Source organism: Phalacrocorax aristotelis, chromosome 5 (genome assembly GCF_949628215.1).
Source record: "Phalacrocorax aristotelis chromosome 5, bGulAri2.1, whole genome shotgun sequence".
In the NCBI taxonomy this organism is placed as follows: domain Eukaryota; kingdom Metazoa; phylum Chordata; class Aves; order Suliformes; family Phalacrocoracidae; genus Phalacrocorax; species Phalacrocorax aristotelis.
The window spans coordinates 63297794-63321835 of NC_134280.1; positions in this window are offsets into that span (position 1 = coordinate 63297794).

Here is a 24042-nt window from a genome sequence, read left to right on the forward strand (position 1 = left end):
TAGGTTGAGAGTCATCTGACTCTCATAACTGTTGAGCCAGAAGAGGCTGTGTATTTCTTGCACAAACTGGAAAAGTTTATTTTGTGTTTTTTCGCCACTGCCCATCCTCCTAAGGGCAGCTCCCAGCATTGCCATACAGCACAGCACGTGATGTGCTTTTCTCTGCTTACAGTGCAGAGTTGGGGAGGAAATACAGCCAAAACTCTGGGCAAGCAAAGAGCCCTGGCTCTTTCTGTCTGCTGTGGGGGCCTTAGGAAGCCCCAGCTTGCGGACAGGGATCTGCTGCATGTGTGTGGAGGAAGTCTGGGGGGAGTGAAGATCATAACTCGGCAACAGCTGCTCTGTATGACTTGCTTCCCTGGTAACCTGGCGGCTCTCCAAGTCAAAATCTGAATAGGAGTTAAACTGCTCGAAGCATTAATTCCGCCTCTAGACATGAGCCTTCTCTTTCTCGTCCCTGCTCCCACTGGAGCAATGCTCAGCAGAAGTGGAAGTTTCCTTTACCTATGCAAGTTTGGAGGGTTCGTGCTGTCAGCAGAGGTGGGGAAGACGTCGCTGCGCAGTGTGGTTTATCTCAAGTATCGGCTGCCTGCTGTAACAAACAGGAGCACTGGGGTGTTGGCAAGCGGCTCTTCTCTCTTCCCTGGGCCCTGTCACTTGACATGGCATGATCTTATGGGGAGTTAAACTATGCATGTAAAAGCTTTTGTGACTGTATTGGTATTTGGTGATCCCTGTTTACATGGAAAGTATTTCCGTGATTTTCCAGTCATGTGTAAGGATCTCGGGACTACTTGCTGCTGCCTCTGGGCGACTTGGACATCCTCCCCCCGCTCTCCCCCTGGTATTTTACATGAACAGAATTTCCTTGGCAGCTTTTCAGGACTCCCCAGCTTATTATTGGGTCCTCTTGAAGTTGAAAACACTGCTCTGAATCTAAACCCTGTTGCAGAAATGCAGTTTTATGTCCCTTGGATAATTATAGACATAATTTTTTAAGTCCTCCAGTTTTAATCACAGTATAATTTGTGGGTTTTTTTAAAAGTACCTTTTAAATTGTCCTGTTTCCTTCCTGTTGCCTTTTGTAACAGTATTGTCTAGAGGTTTAAGTTTGTGTACAACCGTAGTGACTCATCTATTCCAAAATATTGCAAAGAGGAAAAAATAAAATTTCTACCTGTTGGAGAGTGAAGAGATTTAAGTTAAGCTGGGTGCAACTTAGTATCTATTGATGAAATTCTGATGTTTATTTTGTCAAAATATATTAAAAAGTAATGTAAAATTATACAAGAGTAACACATACAGCCACTTTGTGCTTACTAGTAAGTTGCCTCTCTGTGGAGACAGTAATGACAGCAGCCCAGACAGTTTCTTAAGGCTTTTCCTGCTCTTCTGTGCCCTTTATTTGATCATCTGCCAAGGCCTGCGGATAGTGCCAAATCAGTGCAGCATCTCCATAAGTCTGCTCTTGGAAGCTAAGGAATTCAGCAGTTGAAGTGCAATGCCAGATATAAAAGAAGCAATTACAGTGGACTTCCAGGAGTTTAGGTTGAATAACTAATATTTGTATAATAGATATTTTGAGGCTCCTTTTACTAACTGGACTTCTGCTTTCTTTATGCTTTATCAACAGAATCTTAATCTATGCAAATATAATCTTGCAAAAGCATGGGTTCTCTCTCTCTCTCTCTCTCTCTTTTCTTTTTTTAGGTTCTGAAGCTCCATACAAACTTTGAAGCCTATTGCTGTGTATACTGGCATTGGCAGCTGAAGTGCAGTGTTTGTCAGTGAAAGAGAACCTTTGCAGAACCATAGCAGCTATTTTGAGTATAGAAGACCACCTTCCTCTTTGCAAGTATTTATCTTTCTTCATACTTATGCAGAAGCCTTCTCAAGTTTTTGAAGTGAAGAAAATATTTGATGTGATATCTCATAGGTTTTCATGCTGTATACAATGAAATGAATTAGTGGGGTAATGACATTGTTTAAAGTGAAAGAAAGAAAACTTGGATTCCTGTAATTGAATTGCAGTGTGGACACATGCCAGTTCTGACTGAAGTAAAATTCATCCCACTGCCACTGATTGACTGTCCAAAATCTATTCACCATTTAATCTTCAGCAGCACAAAGAGGAGCTTTGCCCAGAATGAAACTATTTTTACATATACGTTAGTAAACAGCCACACTCTCTTGGGGTCTAGAAAGCCAGAGTCCCTTTGCACTGCTTGCTTAAATTCTAGATGAGGGGGCAGGGAAAATCTAACTAAACTTGAAACTTGATTACAGCATGACAAGATTAGGGGAATAAATGGGCAAAATCGATCTCGCATTTACTGCTTTTCCTTGTAAGGATTCCCTTTTTCGCTTTGTATGTGTTTTCTTGTTGTCTCATAAAGAAGCAATGGCTTATTACTTACCCACATGACCCAGACCTTCCACACTGTGCCTGTGTGTTACATTCATACCACTGTGTTCAAGTGGGGAAATAACTTCTTTGAATAGCTTTAATGAGATAAAACTTCGGTCTGTTTTCTTTGTTGTTTCAGTCATTTGTACCTTGGAATACTTGGACTATCATGATAAAGGGAAAAATGGTTGAAGATTTCCACTTTTATGTGAAATTCATTGAAGTAGCTTTTGATGGTAGTGAGCTCTAACAAACATTAAAACAAACCAAAACCTCCTTTTTCTTAATTGTACGTGGATTTTTCCCCTTGTTATTTTACTGTGCAGGCTCAAGTCTTCGCTACAGTGGATCAATAAAGAACTTGTTTGCATTAACAGGGCTAACTTTACACTTGTTGTAGGTGTCTGGCTGTATACAGAGGTCACTTGCGCTGGAAATGCATGACAGAAATCAAATCTTTTACCTGCTTTGGCTGAATCTAGGGACAACTTAAATATGTAAAAAATTGCTTCTTTTCCCTCCCGGGACTTAGTTCTTAATTGTAGCTACCAGAGCTATGTTATTTCTAGTCTCTGTGAGGTTTGTAGGAGTAATAATAATTTTAAACAATCCTAGATTTAATTTTATGTTTAAGCTCACTGCAAAAAAAAAAAATCAGTCTATCTGTCTTGTAAGTTTTGTTTCACAGCATCACAGTCAAATTCATTTCCCAATTATTCATTCAGAAACACTTTGTAAACCCTACCCTTGGACTAACGGGTGGCTTCATTGCTGCATAGGCACAAATTTTCTACAGTAACATAGTGCAGGCTCATTGTAAAAGATGTCATGCTTTTGCTCAGGGGAGTTCACTGTCCTTGTTAGCTGACTTTACCTGCTGGTGAGCTTCCAAGTTGAACTGGCATCTGTTAAAGACAGGGTCTTTCTGTTTCCTCTTTCTTCTCTTCCCTTGTTCTCCCCACCTCTAGTGAAAGACACAGCAGAAGTGATGATTACCTATGAAGCAGATGTTAAGTTCAAGTATATATAGACAACACTATGTCAGGTAAGCTGGAGAAACAATCTTCATGATATACATATGTCTTTTATGACATACGACTAACTTCTTTTCACTATGAAATGGTTTGTTTCACCCCTGCAAATGTTGAACTGATTATGCATCCTGTACGTATAATTACTTTGTACCCTTTCAGAGGGCAGTCTCTTTCGGAGCGCGGTATACAATACAGTGCCAAAAGGCTGGGGCTGAGCCATGGAAGTGGACAGCACTGTACGGCCTGGAAATCTTGGGTCATTGTTGAACTTGTGGAGAGTTAGATGTCTCATTTGGGACTGGCAGCAGACACTGTGCTGAGCTTTGGGATGCTACAAAGGCACGTGCTAGGAAATGTCAAAGGAAAGGCTGCATCCAAAACATCTCTCTCCACCACAGGTGTGCGTGCCTATCCCCTGGTTTCAGCCGTGCCTCTGGTGAATGGTGCTTGCGCTGTGCTCAGGCAGAGGTGTAGGAGAGGGGGGGAGGAACGGTGTTTACCTTCTGAGATCTTGCAAGATTAAAGCTTAAATTCACAGGACATATTTTGTCCTCAGGATGCAGCTACTTGATTTAAGGTAGAATTGGTAGAATGAATTTTTAATATTTCATCTTTCAAGGCTCCTTGAAATGTGGAAAAAAATAGCATTCTAGGGAATCTATACTCTTATATGCAAGTGTAGTATATTTTTTCCTCTCTACTTAACATAATTTAAAATCTTTAAATTTTAAAGGAACAAGTTTCTAGCTTTGGGTTTTGCTAAAAAATAAAGTCTACACACATACATACATAGGTGCTGTCCACCAGGTGATATTTTCTAGTGTCTTTTTTCCTAGAGGAGTACGATATGTTGAACAGAGAAGTAGAAGTAAAATAATTCCACTTTATTTTGGAAAGCAACCTTTTGTAATGTGTAATCCTACATTACCACTTCCTTGAAAAAGCTCTCTTTTACTTAAAATAAACTCTCTGAAATAACTCCCACCATTTGGGAAGCTTTCAACACATTGTAGGACAGAATTCTTTCTTTTTCTTTTCCAGTAATGCCTTGCACTGTGCTGTGACTTGAACTTTATTTTCACATGTTGTGGGAGCATCTGAAATCCCTTGCCAATCCACCTTTCTCTCCAAATCCTTGAAACAAAATTAACAGAAAAATGGTGTGTACATATAGGTATGCTACAAATACATGTATATGGTAATTATTTTTTAACAATAGTAGGTAGCCAAACAAGATAGGCTGCAAATGGAGCTTTCTGACAGCATGTCCATGACAAATACTAATAGCAAATGCTGGTTTTACATCAGGTTTACAAGAAACTGGTGAAAATTCAGGTGTTGCAGGGGCAGACCAATAATATTTGATGGTATAAAATCATGTGTTCAAAATTATAAAAATATTTTTTAAAAAGTTCCAAACTGGAACTCTTCAAGGGGAAAAGATATATTCAAATAAGAGGTAGGGTTTTGTACAGCAAAGAGAAATGTTGGGCTAGCCAACTGTTTAGAAATGAAAGTAGAAACAGCGTGGTAAAGATGCTTAATCCACAGTCTGCATGTTGAAAAAATCTGTTGGGTTTAATCTGATTTGTGATAAATACTAATGGATTTTTCAATTTGTGCAGTTAAATTTGTTGTTGTTTTTCCCGAAGCAGTTTATGTGTAAGTTTGAAAAATCCTGGAACCCAGTTAAGCAATGTTAGTTCAGTGAGTAATCCAAAATACGCTTGCTAAATGGAAATGTTACGTCTTTCACTGATGGATTTTTTTTTTCATGACATTTAAGTTCATATTAACCCATGTTGTGTTCAAACAGAAAAACTAATTAAGAGCCCTATCCTACAGTCCCAGTTTCTTTGAGTTGAGAACTCTATGATTGGGTCTTGATATAGTAACAGTTAATGTTATAGATTCTTGCATTCATCTTGAGCAGCTTTGTGGTTTAAAGTTTATGCAGCATCTTACTAGGTTTGGCAATGACTCAGTTGTCAAGATTAGTTTTACACCAAATTGCTTGCAGATACTAAATGACAGGTTTTGTAATAAAAGGTTGCAATTATTTCTAATTTTTTCAATAGTAGTCACAAATCACTGGTGCTGATTCTGCCATTTGTACGTGGCTTTCTAAAATAATATCCTGGTGTGTCTGCCTTACCAGTCTTTTATTCTGTTCACAAAGTTGAATAAATCAGGTAAAGTTACAAGTGTGCAGGAGGAATTTTCAGATAAATTTTTACTGAATGATCAGGGTGGGTGTTCTGGGGTTTTTTTCCAGCATGTTTGGTTCTTATGGTTTATTTTCCACTGCTTGTTGATTATGTTTGTTATTCCACACACACCACAACGCCTTCTGAATGATTACAGTGAGCTGCAAAAACAGGTAATTAACCGTGGTCCAGCATTACACTGATGTGACTGTTCTGCTCCTTGTTCTGTGGGTAGCATGCTCAGCCCTGGCTCAGGGATCTTTGCATTCTGTGCTACTCAGTACAGCATAAACACTTTCAGGCTTCCCAAGCTTCTGAAATTATTCAATCCACAGAGGCTTATCACATTGCCAAGCTCATATAATCTCCTTATCACGGTCAGTCTCACACAAGTAACACCATGACTTATCCTTATGCTGTCCTGGCCAATATTAATGTATTCTTTCCAAATAAAACAGCTTCTAATTGCCTGAGCTGTGTGTGAGCTGTCGTCCACATGGGTACTGCTGCTATTACAAGTATTTAATGGCTTTGTAATACCATGAGTATAAAAAAAACTATGTAAAAGAAACTTTATTTTATGTTACTTTTCAACAACTTCCTGCAACAACAGGCTCCATAACTACTAACTGGGGTTCTAATGCAACTTTCTGATTAATGCTTTTTTTTATAGTGCACGTTTAACTGCACTTTACCAGGAACAAAACTGTACTGCCAGAGAAAGCACCTAGAATCACACAAACTGTTGAATTCTTTTCACTAAATACTTGTTTCATCTTACCTAAAGTTTTGGTCAAAGCTGCGTTAGCACTTTACACCCATTCAGATCAGTACATTTAGGTGGATGACAATGCTGTTCTGGACTGTATGAATATCTGACAACCTAAGCCTTCAATATGATCTGGATTTAGGCATTAATCTCAAATTCTTTCATATTTTGGTTACTTGCAGGAAGTAACTGCATAAGTGATGACACTTGATATAATATTGTAGAGTTAAAGCATTATTTCATTTGGAGAACAGACTCTGGGACCTTTGATTCATGTTTTGAAGAGAATTTCCTCTTTTCTCTGCCCAGAGGTTTTGTGAGGGTGCCCTCCCAGCTCCCAGGGGTGGAATGCTTGCATTGCATTCGTTTGTGCAGTACAGGGGTGCTTCTAAACGAAAAGTAGAAGTACAGATTGTTGCAAAACCCTCTTAGTCCTTCTCGCTCATTCTGACAAGATGTTAACTTTCAGAAAATTACTGTCAATAGACAAATAAAAATTTATTCCTATTTTCCTTAAAAATTTCATACTAAAAAACGATGCCAATATTAACCTTGGTATTATTTATAGGATAATTGGTAATATTATACCAATTATCCTATAAACTGCAGTAATTCTCTTGGGGTCAACCTTGTTTAACTTTCAAACAATTTCCAGATGAAGAATAATAGAAAATAAGCCAACGTTAGTGGATGCGCAATAAAAAAGTTGAATGTCTTTGGTCAGTTTGGGTTTCTTTGTGCTCAATTTTTATATTTGCAAATATGGCCATAAAAAAGGGAGCATATTATACTGGAAATAAATATTTTAATATTATTTGATTGAAATAACTCGAAAAAGCTTTTACTTCAAGCAGTGAATTTTAATTTATTTTATATGTACACTAAATATTTTCTCAGAAAATCATAGTTTTGCTATTGAAGAGGAAAAAACGTTTTATATCCTTAAGTAAAACTGTCGTAGACTGTAAAACCCGAAGATATATGTGACATGGTATTTCTCTGGAATGCAGTTTGTTCTCAAAGGTTTGGGATTTTCAGAGGGGATTCACACAGAGGAAAGTCTGAGACACCCAATTCCTTTACATCTGTGACCTTCTCTTATAAGCAAGACATCTCTGCTTTACCACTGAAACTTTGGTATCTGCAGTATGATGCTGCTCTGCTGGAATTACGTTGTCAGAAAATCTGTCGGTGCCCTAAAAATGGCAGTGGTAGGCACTGACAATCAGACTACAGCAAAACGCTTCTGAGATGTAACAAAACCAGCGATATGTGCTAAACATGGTCGTGTAAGCAATCTTCTGGCCATTTAGCACAATACAATGAATTTTAGGAATGCATTGGGGAACCTGACTCTACCTGATGGAAAAATAATCCCTTATGCTGCCCAGGAAGGGAGAGGGCAACAAAGTATTTTAGCAGAATATTTCAGGGAGGCAGCAACCTTATTTCTTCAGCATATTTTATTTGCTACACACTTGCAGAGTCGGTTTCGTTCTATGGCATCTCGGTGCTCTACAGCTAATATGAGACGTGACATTAAATGCAAAATAGATAGGAAGACTTGCAACTGCTTGCAGATGGGATATGTCCCCATGTACAATCACACTGTCGTGGTTTAGCCGCAGTCAGCAGCCAAGCCCCACGCAGCCGCTCACTCACTCTCCGCTGGTGGGATGGGGGAGAGAATTGGAAGTGTAACAGTGAGGCAGCTCATGGGTTGAGATAAAGGCATTTAACAGTTAAAGCAAAAGCTGCGCGTGGAAGCAAAGCGAAACAGGGAATTCATTCACTCCTTCCCATGGGCAGGCAGGACTTCAGCTGTCTCCAGGAAAGCAGGGCTCCATCACGCATAACGGTGACTTGGGGAGACAAACGCCATCACTCCGAATGTTTCCCCCCACCCCTCCTTCTTCCCCCACCTTTACATACCGGGCATGATGCCATATGGTATGGAATATCCCATTGGTCAGTCGGGGTCAGCTGTCCTGGCTGTGCCCCCTCCCAGCTTCTTGTGCCCCCGACAGAGCACGGGGAGCTGAAAAAGTCCTTGACCAGTGTAAGCGCCACTTAGCAACAGCTAAAACATCTCCACGTTATCACCGCTGTTTCCAGCAAAAATCCAAAACATAGTCTCATAGTAGATACTACAAAGAAATTTAACTCTATCCCAGCTGAAACCAGGACACAGGCTAAGTAGTATTACCAGGACTTTGGCTAGCATTTCAGACCCTTTGCTGGTTTGATTTTTTTTCCCTATTGCCGGGTGGTTTCTGCTCCCTGATTGCATTTATGTGTACTGTGTTCTCATACAACCTACCAGGCAGCCTCTACTGATGGTCAGGTTTGAACGTATTTTTCACTGCAGTGCAAAGGGAATGATTTTACACTCAGGGTATTGTCTTATGAATAAGGCTTAAAGCTGACCAGAGCTTTAAGTCCAGAGCTATATTCTTTCTGTATTACTTAATTTCAATTTTGGGCAACTAAATTATTTTTCGTTTCTCTCTGCAGTTTTGTTCCTCTTCTAAGCTGCAAGAAATATGAGCAATGGGTGAAATTATAGTTGTATGCTTCATGAAAGTTTATATAGTAATCAACAGAGACAGAAGGCTCTTTATAAAAATTGAAGTGAGTATTTAAAATCAACCTTTGAAATACTGCAGAAATTTTAATTACTCTTAATTTAATTCTCTTATTTGAATTACCTGTCAAATGTTACCTTATTTTTTGTCAGATAGCCTTTTTGGCATAGATTTGGGTCAGGCAGAAATACAGAGGTGTCAGAACAGAACAAAGCAGGAAGCTGGCTGTGTCTCTTCCCATCCTTTTCTTGTGTGTAGGTTTTGTACATGAGGATGAACACCTGTCACATGGCAGAACTGTAAATATTGCAGAATTTTCTCTGTTAAACCTGGATGGTTTCAAATATATTATTTTGTTTGAGAAGTTCAGTGATAAGAGGACTATGTCTTTCTAATGACGCTTCCTTTTAACACCTTTACTCATCTCCAGAAACACTAGTCCCAAAGTAGCACACTTTTTAAAAAAAAAAAAATCCAGAGATATAACAGCTTCCTGAAAGGCATGCAGCCTGCAATTAACTTTTCTTCTTTACTTCTATTTTTTTTGTGGAAGAATCAAACTTTCTAACATACTCTTGACAGCCTGAATCATTTGATGGGGTCCTTCAAGGTAAAAGGGTCATGAAACATCACAGAAAGAGGGGACTTCTTCAAAAACCCCAGACCTTAGCCTTTGCTATAACTATCCTTCTTGTGCTTCCCGAGAACAAACACTGTGCTTCAAAATGAAATATTTCTATCATATAGTAATAAACTAGTGTCGAATAGGGAACAGATAAAATTGCTCATCAGTTCTGTTCTTTTTTAAGGTCTGTATTGGGAAAGATGATTAGTATAAGGTCCATAACAAAAATTATTTATTTTTTTGTACCCTATTCTTTGGTCCAGCCTCTTCTTCCCAAATCAATTTTATGAGACACTGCTTGGGACTTCTGTTTAAGTAATACCCATAATACCAAGAGAATTTGCAAAGGTGAAATTGATAGTACAATTATTAGGATCCACCAGATGCCAACTAAACTAATAATAATTTGTTTGATCTCAAACCTTACAGTAGCTTTAGCGCTTAACTATACCACCGGCAGGAATGAAATCTTCATCCCATTGCCATGAGTGGGGACTGGCTGCGTTGCTGTGAGTGCTCAGACTCTGAGCTAATCATTATCAGCCATATTGTCTGCCTGCTTTTCAGGCATGAGAGCGACAATTATAGAAGTTCTTTTATAAAAGAAGGGAGATGATAAAGAAAATCTCTATGACAACTATGGCAGCTTACCTGAGTGTGTTAATATAGATATAAAGAACTATTGATAATTGTGTAAAATAATCTTACCCCTTAAATGGAAACTATGGAGATTAAAAGTATACTAATCTATCATTAAAAGAAAATGAAACTTCAGAAGAATTTATGACAATTCCCCTCGCTCACTGTAGCCTTGTGGCACTTGTTACGAACATTAATCAGGAACGGTATAATGGTGGCGATAACAATAGTCGGGTATGTGGCAAGATAATTGAGAGAACTGTCTAATCTGATTAGAAAACTGGCAGATGCCATGAGGAGCATTTGAAATGTTTATGGGCTAAGCAATGCCAAGGACCTTGACAGTAAGACGAATAGTCATACTTAGCGCGGACTGGACACCAGACACTAGAGAGAGTCTAAAAGCAAGGTGGGTAAGCGGTGGTGTCTGAAACATGACTGTCAAAGGGCATGCTTCATTTAGGAAAGATAGAAATTAAACTGGTAGGAGACTTTCTGTGCTACTGAACCGGTAAAGTAATACAAAAGAATAGAATGGCTAAAACAAGGGGATTGGAACTAAAATGGTTCAGTGTTGGTTGAACAATGACCTAATGGGAAAGTATCAGCAGTGAGCTATATACTGCCAGGCTAAGTCCTGGTTGTGAGTAAAGAACTTTGTTACATGGTTTGACAGAGCACTGTGAGAATTGTGTTGTGATGGAAAGGTTTAACATCCCACATAAAAATGGGTGAAAAGCTGAGAAATTCGTGGTAGAACCCAATTTTAATTCAGTGTGAGATTGACAAGTTTCTTTATCAAGTTGTTACGGAAGAAATAAAAGGTGATTAATTTCAAATTAAATAGAAATATATCTCAGACTGTTTTTGAAGGAGTGACTTAAAGAAAGCAAAGAGCTATTCGGTGGAGTCACTTGCACTGTAGAACTCAGGACCTGGAATTGCTCTCTACTTTTGGTTTTAAAAATATTTGAAATTTGCATCTTAAGCGAGAGGGAATAAATGAGTAAGGAAGGTTTTGGGGTCCAGTTTTGTGATGTAACCATCTAAAAGATTATTAAGAGTAAAAATCCCACTAGAAATTGGGAAAGAAGCTGGTGAAGAGATCTGTCATGGGTAAGAAGACTGTCTAGTAATTGTGACAATACAAGTGCTGAAGTCCAGATGTCTTAGTCTTGAGAAAGAAATTGAATGTAAATCAATGGTAAATAGTTCCTTATCTATAGTTTTAAAGAAAAGGAGGGGGTGAGAGGAAGTAGGACTTGCATTTAATAAAAATGAGGTGTATACTGAGGATAATCTAGTTTTGGCCAAATCAGCTGGAGTTGAGGGTTGAGGGGGGGTTGTCGAGGAAGCAACACAGTTCCTAATGAGAAAAGAAAGTATGAAAATATAATCTTAGTAAAGCCAAAATAAAATGAAAACTTGGAAAGCATAATATACAAATTTGGCAGGGAGAAAGTAGGAGATAAAAAAAACCCAAAACAACCCTGAATAACTCTTTATAGAAATGGTATGTGAAACTACGGTTCCCGTAGTTCCATTTTATTTTTAAAAGATCAGTAAAATTATATATGGTGCCAAAAACCAGGATAATGAGAGTTTTGTTTAAGAAGCGTATGCATGGTGGTGAGGATGGTCCTAGGGAACTGCCTGTTGTTCTAGCTTTAATAGTCATCAAAACCTTAGAGAAGTTAAAAGAAGATACTAAGAATAAACAAACGAAAAGTTCTGGAGATGGATTTAAAATGGGATAACAAACACTGAATTTACCAAAGATAAACTTTACCATGTCTCTCTGATAAATTAAATTCTTCATGTAAAGGATTTTTTTGTTTAATCCTGACTTCAGTAAACCATTCTGTATGTATAGTGGGAAAATACATGAAGGATGAGGTAGAGGGAAATGAGAGAAAAACTATATGGTAGCTGAAGAATTCTACAAAAATCCGTTCTAAAAGTAGGAAACTTTGATTGGAAGTAGATTGAATAGAGTTTTTTTTAAAAGGCCACCTTTGAATCATTGTTATATAATAACATTGGAATAAAAAGCAGGTACAACATAATTAAATTATTGCAAAGCCCCAAATTATGAACTCATTGTTATTAAGAAGTGAACTTCATAAAGGAAGAATTTGGTGACTGCAGATAATGGAAATGCATTTAACACTACAAAGGATGATGCTATGCTTTTAAAAACTAGTCATAAGGATTTCTTTTGCAAGATCTGAGCTAATCAATTGGAAATGACAACAAAAAGAAGAATTTGAATATATTAGCAAATTGCAGGATGAGAGTGAGCTACCACTGTGATGTGGGGTGTTGAAAAAAGCAATAGTTTGATGCCCCTGGAGAAGTATTCCCAGAAGGGACAACAAACTGCTAAGGTCATATATGTGACAGTGTTACATGCCATTTAGATTATTGCATGCTGTCCTTGCCCCTGTTTCAGTAATATGACTCCAGTTGGAAGAGGTGTAGGAAAAGGCTGCAAGGATTCTCAATGGGATGGAGAAGCTCTCTGCTGAGAGGAGACTCAAATAGCTTGGGTCGTTTAGCCTAGCAAAGTGAAACTGTAAAAGAACTCGCTTGCTTTTTACAAGTATGTTAAAGAAATGAACACCAGACAAACCAGCTGCTTAAGAGAAGGGAAAATATTGGCACAAGAACAAATTATGTATCACCTGGTCTTATATGCATACATTTGGGCTGGAAATGAGATCTCTAAGGATTGGAGAAGGGAGATGCCAGAAAGGCTGGCTGACAGTAAAAATGGGAGAAGGATGCCAAAGTACCGTTAAGATGAAGTATGATTAATTTATAAACCAGATTGTATGATGATGGTGCTTGTGATAGCAGGCAATTAATTTTGATTTAGGAGGTTCCTTCCTGCCCTGTGTTTGGGATTCATTAAATGGTCTTCCCACCTGCCTCAGAGTGCACGTTGAACGTGATGGCGTGGCACTGAGGGAACACCAACAATGTCATTTTCAGCTGTGTCAGAAATTCAGGTGATATACCAGTTGAGACTGTTTAAGATCCTATGAATGTTTTCTTAAATTCTTTTTTTACTGCTTATGACCTCGCTAGTTTGCTGGTTTTATATCTACCTTCTGTCTCTTGCAGTTTTGCTGTGCTAATGTAGGTCAGAGTATTTGCCCAGTTCTAGCCTTTCCTAAAGAGCAATGAAGGGCAAGGAAGAAACCAGACTTCTTCAGCTGAGGAGTAGGTCTGAATTCCCTGACTCTGTTCAGGTTATGGGGTCAAATCCTACAACCCGCCTAACACCCTCTCGCAGTGCAGGAGTGGCTGTGGGAGTCAGAGGGCAATGACCAGAGTGCTCTGGAGCTTCGCTGGCAATTACAAGGTGGGGCATCCCTTTTGGGAACCACAGCCAGGCAGTTCTGTGGCTCCTTCTGAGACATGCTCAGACTCAAGTCTGGCATGAAAACTGGTCCTAGAATCAAAAAGCTGTTGTGTTGCTGATTCCTCTTCGCAGTTCTCTTCTGGTAAGCCTTCAGTTTTTCTGCAACGGCTGAGTGATAGGAACCTGGCAAAGCATTAATTCACTTTGTTGCTGTGCATTAGTAAGCAGTGGCTGCATCCCTGTTCTGAAATATGTATGCCTTAATGAATGAAATTACATTTATACATAAACTGGAAAAAGTATGAGTGAATATATCTTACACAAATGACAACTGGGTTTTTTTATTGCATTTAGTAAATTAAAAATGTATATGCTGATGGTAGGGCATTAACACAGATGCTTCAGCCTCAAGAGAAAAAAAATACAGAAATGAGGTAATGAAGAATAATCTGGTTTATATTTTTTTTAGGAGGTAGAATATTAATCATGAGAACTGGATCTACAGTGGGATTTGTGAGGTAGGGTAAGAGATACTGCCTGCAGAAGCCCATGCAGCTGGATTGTTTACCAACATATCTTTGTAAGAAATCTTTAAAATAAGGAACCTATCTACCAGAAAGTCTTTTCATGTTTCTTTCTACAAAATTGTCATGAAGCTTTGACTCTAGATAAGGGAATTATAATGAAATAAAGGAAACATTGTTTAGTTGTCAAAACGAATTTGAAGTGTGACATGTGTGGGAAGAAAGAAACCACAGAAAATTGGATATTGGCTCCTTGAAATTTACGTATGTAATGTCATGACTGTGGATTGTCTAAAAGAATCAAGCCCTTCATGGTTGGTAGAATCAACTATTTTATTGACCTTTCTGTTTTTGTGTTTTAAAGACTATTAATATTAATGACACATAAACAAATACTGCAAAAAAAATCTCAAGAAGTATTTATTTGTAATCCACTTGATTTTAACTGTCTCTGCTTTTTTCAGGTTTTATTATTGCGCTTGCTCAAATTTCCTAGTAAGTGAAATAGTAGATTTGAACTGAATATTGTAAAATATCCATGAAACAAGACATTTTTTGCATCATAAACAGAATATTTGGTTTACTTAGATTATTAAGATTCGCTTTTATACAAATAAGAACTAGTCACATGCCCTGGCTGTGAACCGAAACCCAAATATTTTGGTGTAAGAGCAACTAATGCTATTTCTCTTTATTTTACAGCTCAATAACCTTCACAAGGCTAAAGTATGTAATGTTCAAGTATACAGGAACATACAGAAATATCTCATGCACATTTATATATGAGGAGAGTCAAATGATGAATGAGCATATTTTAAAATACAGATATGAGTTTAAGGCATCGTACTTACCTTCTAATAGCCAAACATTTGCATAATCAGGATCGTACGTAATCCTGAAGTCAGCCTTGACAGCTGTAGCACAGGGAGCCACCTCAATCTTTTGTTTTTGGTCTGCCTTTATAGACAATGCTAGAGTACGCAGTAATGATAGTGCAAATGAGCTTCCCTAAGACAACTTGTTCTCTCAGTAATATCATTCAATTCTGTGTAAACTATGAGTAACTTTTAAAGTTTCTTTTGAAGTCTCTAAGGCCTTTATAAAATGGCCCAGGAATATGCATATAACGTTTTTATGTTGACAAGGCTAAGAATCTGAAGTGAGGTGGATGGGGGTCTGTGTTATCACAGCACAGTGACAGAGATGGCACTGTAAAGCTGAAGACATTATCTCATGCTTCTTTTTTGCCATTTTATGCTCAAAAATTACTCTTGAAAACTAGGAACAGCAGTACTTTCCTTTACAGAGACTAGGCTGAAGGGAAATTTTCCTTTTCCAAAAAGGTTCATAGGAAAAAATTTACTGATACCAACTGATCAATATTTGGGGAGGGGGTAGGCATGACTATTGGTGATAGGCTATGTGTCACTGGTTAGAAATTGCTGGAAGCTGGTAGCGACTGAAGTAGTCATTCTCTGACAGCTCTTTGATAGTTGTGTAAACCAAGTTCATGCTTCATTCAACTCTCTGCTGACAAATGCCCTGAATTTCAGAAACTACTGTGATGGTTATGCCAACTGCAATACCTTTCTTGGTAATTTTGCACTGAAATTCAAGAATGAATGAATTACAGAGACTTAGATGTGCCTTTGCTAGCGGCTGTCCTCTCTACAACTGAAAGCATCCATATGGATTTATAAAGACTCATGGGATTTGAGCCTTAGCTCTGTTAGGCTTATTGTAGAGTCTCTTCCTTTATGCTTCTCTGTGCAATTTTCTTTCTTGTGTTTTCTTAATGTGGGCTTATTGGCCAAAAGGAGACTCTTCGTGAGACTCCACGAAGCAGGACCCCAAGCGAGCTGTGGGTCAGGCTGACAGAAAGCCCTGCCTCCAGGCATGGTCTGAGGGAGAAAGGTCTTTCCCTCTGCTGTGCTTGCTCATGGGGGGAAATAATCTGCTGCCGTCTTAGTAATTATAGGACCCACCACACACACGCGCCTTCTTCCTATACTACGAGGTGACTGAAATGTTGAAGAAAAGCTTAACTTCATTTCTTTCAACGAGCCCTATGCCTTATCTGCATGAGGACATGTGAAACTGTGGCTATAATCCCCTCTCTCCAGGTGTGCATTCATATGAAATGAAATGATGCTATGCAAGTGCGTGGCCTCTGTGGGGCTGTGGGGGAAATGCAGGGAACCAACCAGACACAAAACCCAGTGCCCTCACAGAAATAACAGAGAATTTACACTAATACTGTGTGAAATGTTTCCGCAGCAGCAATGTTTATATTTCAACAACAGTTTATAAAGTCAGTTCAGCAAATCAGAACTCAGTGAAAGGAAGGGTTTAGTAAAAATTCATTTTTTATTGCACAAATGATATTTTGAGACAATTAAAACTAGTTCAGAACAGAATGCGTTACCAGTGAATGAAGCCTGTTTCAACAGGAAGACCTACGGTTGCAGCAGTTAGTCTCTGGGTGTGTTTCCCAACATGGCCTTTCATACACCCCAGCCCTTTTTTCCCTTCCACTCCCTATGCCTGGATGCGAGAAGTGATTGCAGCCCAGGCTGAGGCAGGCAGAGGCCCCACTTCTGCTCTCTGCAAAAGCTAAAGGAGTCCCACGTACTTTAATGGTGTTAATCCTGATCTACTGTGGCACAACTGAGCTTGTAATCTGGCTGTGAAACAATAAATTGCTGCACACTTGAGGGAAAGGTAGTCTTAGGGAAAATCAGGAAAATGCTTTTGTTAAAGGACTGTGAGATTTTTGGTTTTATATTTAGTTTTGGGGTTTTTTTAATCTCTGGTAAGAATTTCAGTTTTTTTCTCAGATCGGTTTGTCACAGCAGGGTAAAATAAAAATAATATAGAGTAAATAATATTTTGGGCTTTGTGGAACTAAATGTAAACAGTGTATTGTTTGTATCAGTGAAACGCATGCCTTTTTCAACATGTCAGGGCACTTCTGATACACTTGTGTTGGCACCATTATACTGTGGTAGGAGGAAATCATTTATTTATTCCCTTTTGGCATCCATAGGATTTAAAGATGAGACATTGCCCTCCTGGATACATAATCCAATTCTGATGCTTTCGTTTTTTCCAGTAAAACAACAATAATTTGATATGTTCCTATTGTCTGAAGCAGTTTTGTCTTGATGAAAGATGTTTTAAGTGGGCAGTGTTTCAGAACAAAATTTCTCTTATGTAGCTTGTCATTATGTGTGTAATTCGTAAGTAAATCTTATCTATTAAATTAATGAGAATGTGGGGAGAAGGAAATATTTTTTGATCAGCGGTAACCAAACTCTGAGAACAGGGAGGAAAAAAGATGTGCAAAAAGCTTCAAAATACAGCACCGCATTGTTTGCAAAAAGCCTGCTGTTTCCTTTATGTCTAACTGATCCGTGCCAGAAGCCCTCTTGAATTTCTACAAGAATAGAGCTTCAGATCATCTGCATTCAGTGCCAGAGTCATGGCCCTGGAACCGATAATTGCCTCTGACAGGATTTAATTACCTTCTCCAGGACCTTTTCTCTGTTTGATTGGAGACCACCCCCTGCCTCCGATCAAATCAGACAGTAATAACACGCCGCGGTGCCGGAGCCAATCCCGAGCGCGGCCGGCGCGGTGACCTTGCCGAGCCGGAGCCGATTGGCGGTGTCGGCCTTGGCGGCGGTGGCAGGCAGCCGTCACCGGCCAGCCACGGGAGATAAGAGAGCAGCAGTAATGCTAATGGAGTCTGTCAGCACGCCGGGCCCCGGGTTGCAGTTGGAGCGCGGCGGCATGGGCAGGCACAAGGCCGCAGAGCCCCAGGCCCCCAGACCCACGGCCGCCTCGGCGGGCTGGTTGCCCTTCAGCGGCCGCGTGCGCTCAGCGCGACGCGGTCGTTTTCGGGAGAGAGCCTTCCTGCGCTCCCCTCCGAAACAAGTGGGGTGGTTTTCCCCGGGGTGAAACCCGCCGGTATTTTGTTACGTAGATGGAGAACGTCGCTTCTTGGTATGCGTCACACAGCCCCTGTTTTTAATATTACCTTGCCACGTGCAGTCACTATATTATTTATGGTCATTTTGATGTAGAGGCTAAATATACCCTTGGCTTTAAGAAAGAAAACTGCATGCCTCCAGCAGTCAGATTTTGGAGACTTAATGCTTTCGAGGTGAAATAGCAGGAGAATTCAGAGTGTGGTAGTTTTTAGCAAATATTTTCTCATTCTCAGAAATTAAGCAAAATCTTTTGCCCGCACCTCATTTAGCAGCTGGATGTCTTGACAGCATTACTGCTTTGAGCGTTTAATTGGCCAGACTTCAACCGTAAGGTGTGCGTAGCAGCCAAGAGTCAATGGATATTCTTTTGGTTTTGTTCAAAGTTATATTGATCTTGGTGCAGGTAAAGGGCTTGTCCCCGCTCCAGCGAAGCCAATGGCCGAGCTCCAGGTGGAGCAGGGGTAGGTCCAGGCTTATTTCATGCTGTATTTGTTGCTTCATCTGCTTTCACCTCAAAGGGAGATGGAAATGCCATGTAGTGAAATGGAGGGAGGGGGCGATTTGATGTCATGGTAACTTCTCCAACTACCCGTACAGCTGTACATAAAATCCAGTGCGGCTAGAGGCAATGCATCTCACAGCACCTCAGACAGCAGCGGGGGGATGCTGATGCGATTCTTTTCCTTGCAGTTCCACTGAGAAGAGCCGCAGTTACCTGGGTGAATGCCTTGCATCCTGGTATTGCCCCTTCCGATCTGAAAGGCCTATCAGTGCAAACAGGGAAAAGGATCACAAACGGTGTTGCAGAAGCAGCGTTACTCAAAGAAGCAGAAGCACGGAAGGGTGGGGGGAGCATGTTCGGTGCTGCATTAGATAATCTAGCCCTTTGTGCAAATGCCCTGTCTTCATTTTGCCAGTTACCCTGTTTCTCCCTTTTCCTAGGCTTTTGTATAACTGAGGATCCAAGATGTTTTCACATGCTCTGAACAGGAACTACAGGGATGTAGGGCTCGCCTAACTCAAGGCTGAGAAACTTCCATATGAATGCGTTGTTTGGAGAAAATAAGTTGTGTTTCTACAAGGCAGCAGATAGCTATGTATGTGTGACTCTGGTCTGACCAAAGGCCAGTTTAGTTGGGAGTTATTTCACCCTTCTGTGGGTGGTCTGGCCACACAGCTGTCTTCTGAGATGAGGAGATGTTAGAAAGAAAAAGGTGGAGGTGCAATTTTCCCCTTTTTCTTTCAAACTTCTGCTAGCATAGAGCAAAGAATGCAGACTGCTTGTATAGCCTGAGACAGTGCACAAACGCTCTTAACTGCAGTGCAAAAGCTCTTCCCTTTTCTCAAAGCAAAGTACTGAAAGATCAAATAGACAACGAACCGTTCTGAGTGCAGGTCCCACCAAAAACGTGGAGGGAAAATCCTCTCACCCTGACTCTGTAAAAGTTTTAATTTCTAGAATGGGCAAAACCACTCGTGTTTTTCTTATTTCAAATAGGAACAGAATAAAACAGAGTGTGTGTCTCTGTGTGTTGGGGGAGGGCGGGTGGAATCTGAGGCAAGTAGCATATTTTTTTTTTTCATTTGCCCAGACAGATTCCACTGTGAACATGTAATGGTTTTCACTGAGGCAGTGTTATTTTAAGGTAAATCTGCTGACTTCAGAATGCATAATCAGTTTCATGATCATAATAAATTATATCACAGCCATCTCTGGTGGAATAACGGAAGGAACTGCACAAAGCAAGAGTGCTAGCACAGCTTGCTGGTTAGGATCCTAGCCTAGAACCCATTTCTTCATTGCTTTGTTAAGCAAATAATTTCAAAAGCATCTGGGACAATTAAAAGCTTATTTTGAAAGCACTGTAGGCACTCTGAATCTAAGTCTCTCTCAAAGATATTTTTGAAGACGTTGCTGCAGTTCAGTTCCGTATCTGTAAATTGGGAATTGCAGCACTTCTTGCAAAGGTGTTGTGTGAATAAATATATCTGACAGAAATTGGAACAAAATGGAAGCTCTCTAAGGACCTCGGATAGACAGACAGGCTACAGACAGGCTGTGGTACGGAGAGCACTTATTCACCAGCAGTCGTAGCTTAAGCAGCTCGGGCATCTATCCCCGCTCCTGTCGGGTTGCTCCCGGCTCTTGCGTTTGTTGCCACAACTGTTTGCACAGCGGAACAGTGAACTTGATCGAGGAATAGATCCAGCTGGTAAAAGATAAAGTATATGCTGACTACATGGCAAAAAACACGTCTGTGCCAGCCAAAACACTGGTTGGCACGTGGGGAGGAAGGAGGATGGGAGCTACTTGAGCAACCTGCCACCAAAAGCAATATCACAGTCTATTCTTATTTTCCAAGGATCTTAAATGATAATCTAGAGCAGTCAAAGTTCTGTTCCAACGTGTGAAAAGGATTGACCATGGTCTGATGAGAAAACTTGGAGATTTTTGTCACTGATTTCTGTACAAGCAAAACTGGCTTTCATTTATATATTAGAAAATAGAAATAAAATAAAACAAAATTTGTTAAACAACTGCGGTAGCCCATGAAAGAGATGATTTAGGAGTAATACTGTCAAGTGTTATAATTTGATTTTTTGGAAGAATTTAATAGAAAACATATAAGGTGGAATGCTGCCTTTGAAAAGACAGTATAATTTTTTATAACTTTTCTTAAAAGCTTATTCTTATGTCTGCTATAGTATAACGTTTTTTAATTACCACTGCCTCATTGTGAGATAAATCATGGTTGTGTTACCCTTTTATATTTGAGATAGAGATACTCATGCTTCAGGTTTGTCTCTCCAGGCTTCATTGGTGGTATACTAAAGATGAATTTCATCTATTCCATGTGACACAGGTTGTTTAACAGGAAAATGTTTTTATTAGAAGAGCTGGGTTAAGGGTCCATCTGGAACCAATTGAATTCTCTAATGGCCTAACCTTCTATTTCTAGAGGGAGAGAGGAGAAAAAGCCGGGAGGAAATTCAGGCTAGCAGTGTAGTTCTGCAATGTGAATTTAAGAACTTTCCCCTCTGCTCCCTCCAGCCTCTTGTTCCTGCTCTCTTGCTGTAATTTGCCACGTCCTCAGCTTTGTACATACAGCTACTTCTATGACTTGCTGTAAATTATACTGTTCAAATAACTGCTGTTAAAAGTCATCATCAAAAAAGGATGGGGGGACCTCTTAAATAGGACAAATATGGGAAGAGTAAATTGTGCTATGGCAAAGGAAATGAACAAGGGTCTATGAGGGATAACCAGGAGCTCCTCAAGCCATTATCACTTGAGCCAGTCATCACTAAAGCCCATATGCCCTATAATTACAGACTCAGTCATAGACTTTGATGATCAGTAGCCCTCTTTGTATTACTGAAATATCGCTGTGTACCTCCCAGGACTGCATGTGAAGGCGTTATCAATATATGAAGTACTATAAAAATGGAAGGCTACATATTGCAGCCTGATTCAAAGTCCAGTGATGATCCCAGATGTCTTTCCATCATTCCAAGTGGCTTTGCAGAGAACCTGTGTGTAGCATTTCCACATCAGATTGGAGGAATTCTGCCTATCATGTGCTACAAGTTAGGCTGAGCTAAAAAAAAAGGGGGGGAGGTTTGCAGTAACATATCTTTAAAGGACTTTTTCATACCAAAAAGACATTGAGGCAGCCTTTGTCCTGATACTGTGTTGTTTATAAGCCCAGAACTTACTGAGCTACCCGTTTTGTAAGCCTGTTCTCACATTCATGCACAATGTTAAGAAATTTCTTTCTCAGATGGAGACAGCCCATAAGACAGCAAATGATTGCTATTTGTCCAGGGCGAAAAGGGCTACACTATATACATCAGTATATGTCATGGGATTCTGAACTTTTTTTTTTATTGCATTGCTTGTTTATGTTCAGAGCGGAGTGTAAGAGTCATTACTGATATATCACTGTATTTGTCTCTGCTGTTTTAATGGCATAAAATAAGGTCTCTGCCTCAACCACCTTAAAATTTTCTTAGCAAGCGATACGGAAAAAAATTCTCCAAGAGAAAATACATTCCCTTTTTGAAGTAGACCATCGAAAACGTTTTATTTCTAAGTCATGTTGTATTCTTAGCTCATACCAGGGTGGACAGATAGCAAAATGTAGAAAAAGAATATTACTTTGTTAATAGAAACAAACCGCTGTGAAGTCTGAAGCTGTGGATTTTGTGTAGCTTGTGTTCCTTCACACCACATCCCTGGCAGAAGCGTTATAGGGTAGAGCATGGCCAGAGGAAATGAACATAAAAAGTGTTGATTATAAAATATTGGTAGATGTACTTGTGTATGTGTTTGGGGAGGAGATAACTGCAGTTCACTCCTAACCCCATCTGCTTAAGTGCACTGCACAGTTATTTGAAAAACCTTATAAAAAAGATAAAATCCTAAGTGTAAAGAGCCTAAAAATGCATCTATATTGAGAAACTGTAGCCAATTGATTATTCAGCTGGCAAAATGGAAATTTCAAGTTGCATAGACAGCTAATTGTGGCCTGCCTATGGAGTGACAGGTCTATAATTTTTAGTTTTGTGCACATTCAAAGCCAGTCACCTTGACACTTAACAGTCCATTATCTGCCGGCCACCGACCATATGATGATATTCAAAGAGTGACAGGTCTTTTCTATTACAGAATGATAAAATGCACTATGCTTTATTTGGATAAAGCTGTCTCCACAGTCAGAACAAACCAGGTGCTTATCTGATCCTTGCATGCAACAATGACATTGGGACACCTCTTACTCCACAGAGCTAACCTTTTCTTTTTTTTGGTGGTTGTTCTTTTGGGATAAAGATGAGTGAAATGAATGAAATTGGTATCCCCAGTATTGTTTTCTAGAAGAAGAGGTAAGCTGGCATTCATATCTATGATTTCTTTCAGTATTAAATAAGATAGATTGCAGGAAGCGTGGGGACCCAGGTCATGCTACTACATGATTCATAATCTAGGGAGAAATGTTTATTTTTTTATAAAAAAGATTGTTGTGCTTTCAGCATGAAAACAGAGCAAGGTCAGGAAATATGTCCCAGGATACTTGCTATCAAGTAACAAAAAACAACAGACTGCCACAAATCATTCTGAGACCTAGCATTTAATTCAAGCTTAACTAAGAGGCTGGATCCAGCCAGAGACTCTACTGCACCTTCCCGGGATGTGGTAAATGTGTCTGTGGCTCTGTCCCGGGGCTGCAGCAAGAACACAAGACTGGTGACCATCTCGCTTTGTAGGAAGAACTTAGCTAGAAAAGCAGACGGTGCTTGGATCTGGTTCTTTAGGTCAGGGTGTTCCCTGCCTGGGCACCTCTTCAGGGAGTTGTGTGGTCCAGGGAGGGCAGGGAAACAGTGCTTCTGTAACAAAAGCTCAAGCCACAGTGGACAGAGTCTCTTCCTTGTACTTTGCTGTGCAAGGAAAGCCGTACCTTCGAGTGCTACAAACAATTTGAGTACAGGAGCTTGTAGTTTTCAGGAACCTAATGGGAGATGGACCTACACAAAAGTCGTGAGCTCTGTTTTGGCCTCAGCACTAGTTTCTGTGTCAAATTATTCTCAGTGAATTGTATTTATTTCTAAGTGTCAATTTTTAGTTGGGAATTCTGAATGTGCCTTTAGAATAACTATTTTTTATCTATTTCTGAAGTTTTATCTGCCCTTTTCAGCTCCCAGTGACATTCGTGCAAAGATGCACACTGATTCATTGTGGACTAGAGGAAGAGGTATATCAGTAGCTGTGCAGAACTTTGCAAAGATAAGTTCTACAAGCAGTTCATTTTGGAATGATCTTAAAATGAAAAAAATCCTGTGAATTACAAATTTACTAAGCAATTTACTTGGGCATGTAGAGTTAGCAATAGTAACC